At 37.8% G+C, this 8,928-nt stretch overlaps 1 pseudogene; it reads right to left on the bottom strand.

Annotated features, from left to right (window-relative positions):
* Positions 1-981: 981 nt before the first annotated feature.
* LOC123632152 lies at positions 982-1,656 on the bottom strand (annotated as a pseudogene).
* Between the last annotated feature and the right edge of the window lie 7,272 nt (positions 1,657-8,928).

Below are 8,928 nucleotides of genomic sequence, written 5' to 3'. Positions count from 1 at the left end.
GAAACACTGGCTGGGTATGTGGTTGTGCTATGTAGAGAGCCATGGTATAGACGAAACAAGACTGGATCAAATGTCTGAATTCTCCCATGGTCTGATCCCAGTGCACCTGTCAGGAAGGCAAGACATCATAATGGTCAGGAGTGCTAGCTCTAGAACCAGACTGCCCGAGTTTATATCCTACTTGTGTTCCTCCCTCTCAGGAAGGACTTGATGTCCAGCTGCTAGACATGCAGTCAGAAGGCAGCATCCCCCTGTTGGTGGGCTCAGGGTCTGTCTCAGCTACAGAGAGCTGCTTCCCCTGAGGTTACGGCTTCCCCTGGCAGCCTATGTCCTACGCCAGAGATGACAGCTGGGCTGCCGCAGCTCTATGCAGGACACTCCGATGAGCGATGTTTGCTCCAGAGCTTCTGGCCAGGTTGGTTGAGGCTGTGTCAGGCATGCATCATAGGCTGACTTTTTCCTGTGCCCAATACTGCTTCCAATATCTTCCTTTCATATGTGCTGATCCCTAACAAATATCTTGCACCTCAAACACCATCTCAGCAAATGCTTCTGCAAGACCCAGTCTGTAATACCACTCCACAACTTTTTAGTTGTTTGAATTTCACTAAGTTCACTAAGTTCACTCTGTGCCTCAGCTTCCTAATCTATAAAATGGAAATATTAATATCACGTTTCATTTAATGTGAGACACCTTTGATTGTTTCATAGGGTGTTAAGAAAGAAAAAACCTACATGAAGAGGGCTGTAAGAGAAGACCTTCATACAAAGCTGATACAAGGATAAAGAAGAAATAAACCTACCCTACAGAAAAGGATAATAGGAAAGTTCTTGTGCCCCAATCTTTTTTTAATATGAAAAGACATTTTATAATTGCTATTTTATGATATAACATATTAGTGAATACACCAGATTGAATTTTCATAAACAGCTAATGAAGCAAAGGATAACATTTCTGTTTGATTCCCAAGAACCTCAAAATCATCTGTCTTTTGGAGGATTCAGTTTCTTATAACTCTGTGATATTGTCCATGTGGCTACCCACGATGCTTAGTAGTAAAGAATATTCTGCTAAGTTGGTTTATCATGGGTCCTTGTTCAGGTGTTCAAGTTCTTTCAATCTGCTTCTCAGCACCTGGTTCTGTGTTTCTTCATTATTATGCACAGGATCTGGCCAAGGGATAGTTTGGTGTGTTCATATGCAATGTCCACAAAAGCGGGGTAGCATACTATCGCCCCGCCATCGGATGTCAAAGAAAGCTCTACTTTGCATTTTAAGTCATCTGGAAGAGAAGAAAACAGGGATTTATGACAAACACAATATACAGCTCTGTTTGGGCTTGGAAATAAACATTTCAAGATAGTTTTATTTGATATCATTCGTTTTACTGCTGCTACTGCCCCAATAAATCAGGATGCTTATCAGGTAAAGTGAAAAAAGACATTTTGAAGAGAAACTGCTTTTAAAATCTGTTTCTAGGCACTTATTTTCATCCCTTGACAGCGCCTCATGGTGAGCCCACTATCTTGTCTCAATCTGGGTCCTACCTGTGTCTCAATCTTGACACTAGGTAGAGGGAGGAAAAATTTCCCCTGAGAGTTTGCATAAGTTGGTAGTCATCGTGGAAATCTGAAGTCTAAATTCACATTACCCATGTGGGACAAAGAGCTTTAAGCAAAAAATTTAACTTACAATGGACTTGAGTTGATCATGTCTCCAGTTGACTGGCTGAAGCAAAGGCACAAGCTCTGAAAATACTAAACTTCAATCCAGACTGATAGCAACTGTACTATGCCAGCAGTCAGAAGATGCATCCTGATTTCAGAAAGGTCAAAATGTGAAAAAAATTTTCATTGTGGACTATATTATATATAAAAATTTGAAAATTCAGTGAGATAATAACTCATGCAAACCACTTAGAACAGTTCCTAGAAAGTAATAAGCCATTCTCTTCCTCCTCCTCCTCCTCCTCCTCCTCCCTTTCTGGCTTTATTTCAAACAACTACAAACTTTCACCATGCATTAACAATGAGACCTACTCAGCTATCACCAAACACTCCTTGCTCCTTTCATTTCTTTATTTTGTGTAGTATCAAATAAGAAAATACTTCGCTGAGTGTAATAATAAAAATTATTATTATTGTCATTATAATTATGCTAGATCCAAGAGCACATACTCTCTCGACAGGTTTTCCTCTCTGTAAAATCAAAGAGTTGAACTGGATAAGATTTTTACCTTTTATTATGGAAAATATCAAGCCTATAGAAATGTCTCTAGAATAATCAGTAAGCTAAAACACTAACTCATGGCCAATATATTCCCTCATACCCTGGACTATTTCCAGACAGCATGTCATTTTTAGACCATTTAAGTATTAGATACTTTTTCTAACTCTAAAAGTTTGTAATAAATCCAGAAATTCAAGGAATCCCACCTATGTCTTGGCTATTAACAGTCAATTTTCTTTGCCCTGAGTGAAATGAGCCTCATTTCTCTTCTACTGCTTAGTTAATCCTTGTACATTGGTTTCACATCCAAACTAGATGGAAGAAGAGAGACTAGATTTACCTTTCCAACTGAATAACAACAACAACAAAGACAAAATATATGAAACACTCATTTTCAAGACATTAAACATTAGATAATGAAGGACTGTGATCCCCAAAAGATGGAAAACAAACAAGGTGAGCCCTGTGACTGCTCCCACATGGCACAGGGAAGGGGAAGCTGGGCAGATTGCCTGAACTGAGGAGATAAAGCTGAATATCCAAGGAGACCATGGTGGCTGAAGTTCATAGGACACAGCAATGGAGATTAGAGAGACCCCAGGAGATTTGCACAGGCTTCCTCTTGAGCATTCAGCTGAGTATTTGTCAGTGCACACATGGGAGAAAACCACCTGGGGCTGGGGAGATCGGGTGGAAATCACCTGAAATGATTAGAGGAAACAGTAACTGTTGCTCACACACACAGGGTCAGAAATGGTGCCTATTCCCACTGGCCAGACTGGCAAACCCCAGAATTCACTGGGTAGAGTAGTCAGAAGAGTTTTGTCTTAGTAGTAGGAAATTATTAGCCCTACTGAAAATGCTTCTGGTCCTACCTAACAAATCTTGAAAGTAAGATCCAAAAGGTAAAGTTGTTTAACAAAGTTCAAGAATACTTACGGGAATACAAAAGCATCCAGCACCCAACAAGGTACAATACACAATCTATGGCATTCAGCTGAAAATTGCCTGGCATGTAAAAGAACAGGAAAATTCAATCCATAATGAGGAGAAAAATTAATCAAAACCAACTCAGAACTGACAAAAATGTTAGATTACCAGGCAAGGATACAAAAACAGTTATTATAATTGTATTCTACATATTTAAAAGTTAAGTTGAGACATAGAAAAAAATTTAAAAGGACCCAAATGAACTTCTACAGATAAAAGATACAATGTTTGAGTTTAAAAATACACTAGTGGAATTAATGGCAGATTAAACATGGCAGAAGGAAAGGCTAATGAACTTGAAGACAGCAATAAAACTACCCAGAATGCAACATAGAGAGAAAAAATTTTAAAAAAATTAACAGTATTGATGAGCTTTGGTAAAACTTTGAACATACACACACGCAAAGGAGTGGAAGGACAGAAAAAGATATTTGAAAAATAATGTCTACATTTTTTTTCAAATTTGATGAAACCAATAAACCCACAAATCCAAGAAGCTCAATGACCCCAAGCACAAGAAACACAAAGAAACATACAGCAAGGCACGTCATAACCAAACTGCTCAAAACCAATGGTAGAGAGGACAACTTAAAAGCAACCAGAGGAAAAAAAAAGACACATATGTAGAGAGGGAAAAAGGTAGTGATGATAGCAAATTTCACATCAGAAATACTGCATCTAAGAAATAGTGGGGTATGAAAAGATAAAATACTAAAGGAACAAAACTGTTAACCTATCATTTTATACACAGTGAATATATCTTTCACAAATGAAGGTGAAATAAATACATTCTTAGACATACAAAAAAATGAAATAATTCATCACCATCAGACTCACACTCTAGATGGGTTAAACAAAGTCATTCAGGCAAAAAGAAAGCTGTGTAGAAATATAAATCTACACACACACACACACACACACACACACACACACAATGAAGAACACTAGAACTGGTAACTACATGGATAAATATACAAGATTTTTTCCTATTATTAAACACCTTTTAAAAATAATTAACTGAACAAAAATAATAACAACATAATGTGGGGTTTATAAAATATGACAACAATAGCACAAAGTCAGGGATGGCAGAAATGGAAGTATACTATTATAAAGTTCTTATACATATGAGAAGTAGTATTATATCCCTCAAAGGGTAGACTGTGATAAATTAAAGAGGTATACTATAAACCCAGAAGCAGCCACTAAAATGACAAAGTAGTGAGTTATAACTAACATGCCAACAAAGAGAAAAAAAGACGGAATCAGGAAAGTACTCAGTTGATCCAAAAGAAAGCAGAAAAAGAGTGAAAAAGGAACAAAGAACAGATGAAACAAATAGAAAACAAACAGATATTAGCTTTCAGCCTAACATAAATCATCACATTAAGTGTTAGTAGTCTAATCACCCCAACTAAAAGGCAGAGATGGTCAGAGTGGACAAAAAAGAAAAATGCAACTATACACTACTGACAAGAAAGGTATTTGGTAAATATAAAGACACAAATAGGTTAAAAGTAAAAGGATGGGAAAAGACACAGTATGGTAACACAAATTGAAAAAAGGTAGAGTGGCTATATTAATATCAGACAAAGTACATTGGAAAACAGAAATATTACTAGAGATAAAGAAGGTCATTTCATAATGATAAAAAAGTAAATTAATCAGGAAGAGATAACAATCCTAAAAGTTTATGTACCTAATAACAGCTTCAAAATACATGAATTAATAAAATTCTGGTCTATTTAAATAATTTTAAGTTTTTATGTGCATCAATTATAATTGGTATTTTGCCTTTTAATTTTCTTAGTTGACAGTCTTTAGGGAGACCAATTTTTGACTTACAGGAAAAATCAAGCAGGAAGTACAGAGAGTTCCCATGTACCTCCTCATTCTCTCCTCCCCAGTTTCCCCTATGATTAACATTTTGCACTAGTGTAGTACATTTGTTGCAGTTGATGAGCCTATATTGATACATTCTTATTAACTAAAACCCACAGTTTACATTAGGGTCCATGCTTCATATTGTACATTCTGTTGGGTTGTTGTATGTGCATGATTTTTCTCTAATTGGGTTTTGACAAATGTATTAATGACTAGTATAGTATAGAAATATGTAATCTGCTAGTACAGTATCACACAGAATAGTTTCACTGCCCTAAAACATTCCCTGGCCAGGTGCAGTGGCTCACGCCTGTAATCCTAGCACTCTGGGAGGCTGAGGCTGGTGGATCACTCGAGGTCAGCAGTTCGAGACCAGCCTGAGCAAGAGTGAGACCCCGTCTCTACTAAAAATAGAAAGAAATTATCTGGCCAACTAAAAATATACATAGAAAAAATTAGCCAGGCATGGTGGTGCATGCCTGTAGTCCCAGCTACTCGGGAGGCTGAGGCAGTAGGATTGCTTAAACCCAGGAGTTTGAGGTTGCTGTGAGCTAGGCTGATGCCACGGCACTCACTCTAGCCTGGGCAACAGAGTGAGACTCTGTCTCAAAAAAAAAAAAAAAAAAAAATTCCCTGTGCTCTACCTACTCACCCCTACATCCTTCCCCTGTGAATTCCTGGCAACCACTGGTCTTTTTATTATCTCCCTTGTTGTGCCTTTTCTGGACTGTCATGTAGTTGGAATCATACAGAGCATGGCGTTTTCAGATTGGCATCTTTCACTTAACAACGTGCATTTAAGATTCCTCCATATCTTTTTGTGATTTGGTAGCTGATTTCTTTTTTTATTGTATAATATTACATTGTACAGATGTTCCACAGTTTATCCATTCCCCTATTAAAGGATATCTTGGTTGCTCCCAACTTTTAGCAATTATGAGTAAAGTTGCTAAAAATGTTTGTGTGCAGTATTTTGTATGTAAGTTTTCTACTCATTTGTATAAATACCAAGAAGTGTGGTTGCTGGATCATATGGTTGGTAAGGTATATTTAGTTTGTAAGAAGCTGAAAAACTGTTTTCCAAGGTGGCTGTACCGTTTTGCATTCCCACCAGCAATGAATGAGAGTTCCTGTTGTTCCACGTCCTTGTCAGCATTTAGCATTGTCAGTATTTTGGATTTTAGCTATTCTAATACAGGTGTAGTAGTTTCTCATTGTTATTTTGATTGCCTTTATATTTTAATAGGTAATTTTTAATATATTATTTGATATTTTGAGTCTTCGCATTAATTTACATTTTTGATCAAACTAAAATTTGAATATCATTACTATTCATTTTTAATCCTTTAGACCATTACTGCCAATAGAACAAAATTTTGTGCAATGTTATTACAGCAACAATATTTTGCTGAATTAAGTCAAGAAAAACAGGTTATATGGAATAAACATGCCATAATGTATGAATCTTTTATATTTCCTTATTCATCAAAACATTGATGGTCCACCAACATTCAAAACATGTTCTGTAATAATTAAATTAAGTCTTTTTTTATATTTTGCCAACTTTTAATCACACATTTTCATCATTGTGAGGTCATATTTGCCAAGGTAGAATGAAGAACATATTTAACAGTTTCTTAGCTTCATTTGTAATTTTATAATATTCATATGTGTGGAATGGTTGGCCTCTTTCTAGACTCTTGCCTTCAGATAGTCCTATTTGGGGGGTGGAGTGGGTCACAGTTTTTGAGAATCATTGAGAGGATATAGATATTCTCAGTAGAAACTTCCACAAACACAGATAAAGACAAAATTTTGTGTGTGTTTCAGGGATTCACAGACTCCTTAACATTCATGCTTGGACCCTGGGGGTCCATTCACCATAGATCAACAGCCCCTGCTCCAAGTTTCCTACATGTTCTTGCCATTTTCATTTCCCTAATGTACAGTCCTGAGATTGTCATCTTCCCACCTCTTCCTTCAAACTCCTGCAGTGCCTTCCAGTTCTTTATCCAATAGTTTCTGCAGCCTGCCATCTAAGGATTCAGCAATCTTGACTCAACACCCCTGATCAGACATCTCTCCCTGTGTTGCCTTCATGCAGCCCAAGACCAAGCCACTGCCAATCTGGGCAACTTGCTCTTCTCTGGATATATCTCTAGGTTTTCTAGTTTTTCTGACTTTATTTATACATTCTTTTCCACCTGAAATTCCCTTGTCTTTATCTCTGCTTATGGAAATTCTACCATTATTCAAGGCTCCTTGATATAAACTTTTCTCCCTATCCCCACCTACCCTTCTTTTTCTGACCTCTTATAACACTTGTTTTTATATTCATTCTTTCACCTTTCCTTCCTTCCTTCTTTCCCTCTTTCATTTTTCCTTCCATCTCTTTCTCCTCCTTCCTTCTTTCCCTCATGCATTCATTCAATTATTTAGCTACTCAATAAACTTTGCTGAATGTGTACAGTACTGAACACTTTACTGGGACAGATGATTCCTGCTCTGCAAGAAGGTCAAAGATAAATGGGAGCACATCCCAGTGGGCGCTGAAGAAGGCCAGGGCTGGAGGGCAGTAGTTGGGTCCTACTGCCTGGGCCCAGAGCTTGGCTCTGCCAATGCTAGCTGGGTGATCTGGGCCAAGTTACTTCATCTCCCTCTGCCTATTTCTTTATCTGTAAAATCAAGATAATAAAGGGACTTATCTCACAGTGTCTATATGAGGATTAAGCGAGTTTACTAGGTAAAGATCTGAGAATAGCACTCCACAGGTATTAAGAACCCAATAATATTTAATACTATTGTTGCTACCATTGGGAATGGAGAGAAAGTGGCAAGTGAGAGTAGATGTTCCCGAAAATACATGTTGGAAGAAACCTTGCACTGTACTCTGTGTTCTCCGATGATTGTTAAAGAACATTAAACAAACATGAATTTTGGGCAGGACTCCTCTTTTGAGCTGAGTTAGGAGCTTGTTATGCGCATTTCAGGTACCTTTGAAGACTTCCGTCCTTATAGCCAATTTATTGTCTCATGACCTGAAGAGTGGCTTTTAGAGTTCATTACTCCCATATGAATTTTGTTCTTGTTGTTAGTTTTTGGTTGTTGGCTTTTGTGTTTTGGTTGTTTTTTTTTTTTTAGCACTGCAGAGCTAAGTTTGAAAAAATGTTTTAAGAATAAAAAAGGCTATTCTGTAAGCCTGTATTAAGACATGCCCCCATTAGCAAGGCAGACCATTCATAGGAGTGAAGTCAGAAGACTGAATTTTAGGACTGCCAGATCGTAGAAAGTGTGTATTGGCTCTGTAGTCACCTAGCAAGTCAGTGGCCTTTTAAGATATTATAAAGTATTATACTGAAGTAGGGAGAGTTTGGAAGCCGATGATCTGCTTTCAATTCATGGGTTCTACCTTTCTAAGCTGGAGAGAGTGGACAAGTCATTTGAACTTTCTGGGCCTCAATTTCATTATGGGGATAATGCCTCTGCTCAGGTTTAAATGAGAGTGACATGAAAGTGCTTGAAGATGGAGAGAAGAAAAGAAGGAGGAAAGGAAGGAGGGAAGGAAGGAAGGGTGAGACCCAAATGTATTTCAAAGAAATAGCCAGATATTTATGCTTGACTTTTTTTCTGGGGGCGGGGCGGGATGCAGTGGATAAAATCTTGCTCTGTTGCCCTGGGTAGAGTGCCACGGCACCATCATAGCTCACTGCAACTTCAAACTCCTAGGCTCAAGTGATCCTCCTGCCTCAACCTCCCAAGTAGCTGGGACTATAGACACGTTCTACCACGTCTAGACAATTTTTTCTATTTTTAGCAGAGACCAT

The sequence above is a fragment of the Lemur catta genome, chromosome 2 (assembly GCF_020740605.2).
Source record: "Lemur catta isolate mLemCat1 chromosome 2, mLemCat1.pri, whole genome shotgun sequence".
Taxonomy (NCBI): domain Eukaryota; kingdom Metazoa; phylum Chordata; class Mammalia; order Primates; family Lemuridae; genus Lemur; species Lemur catta.
This window is presented reverse-complemented; position numbering and strand designations above follow the sequence as displayed.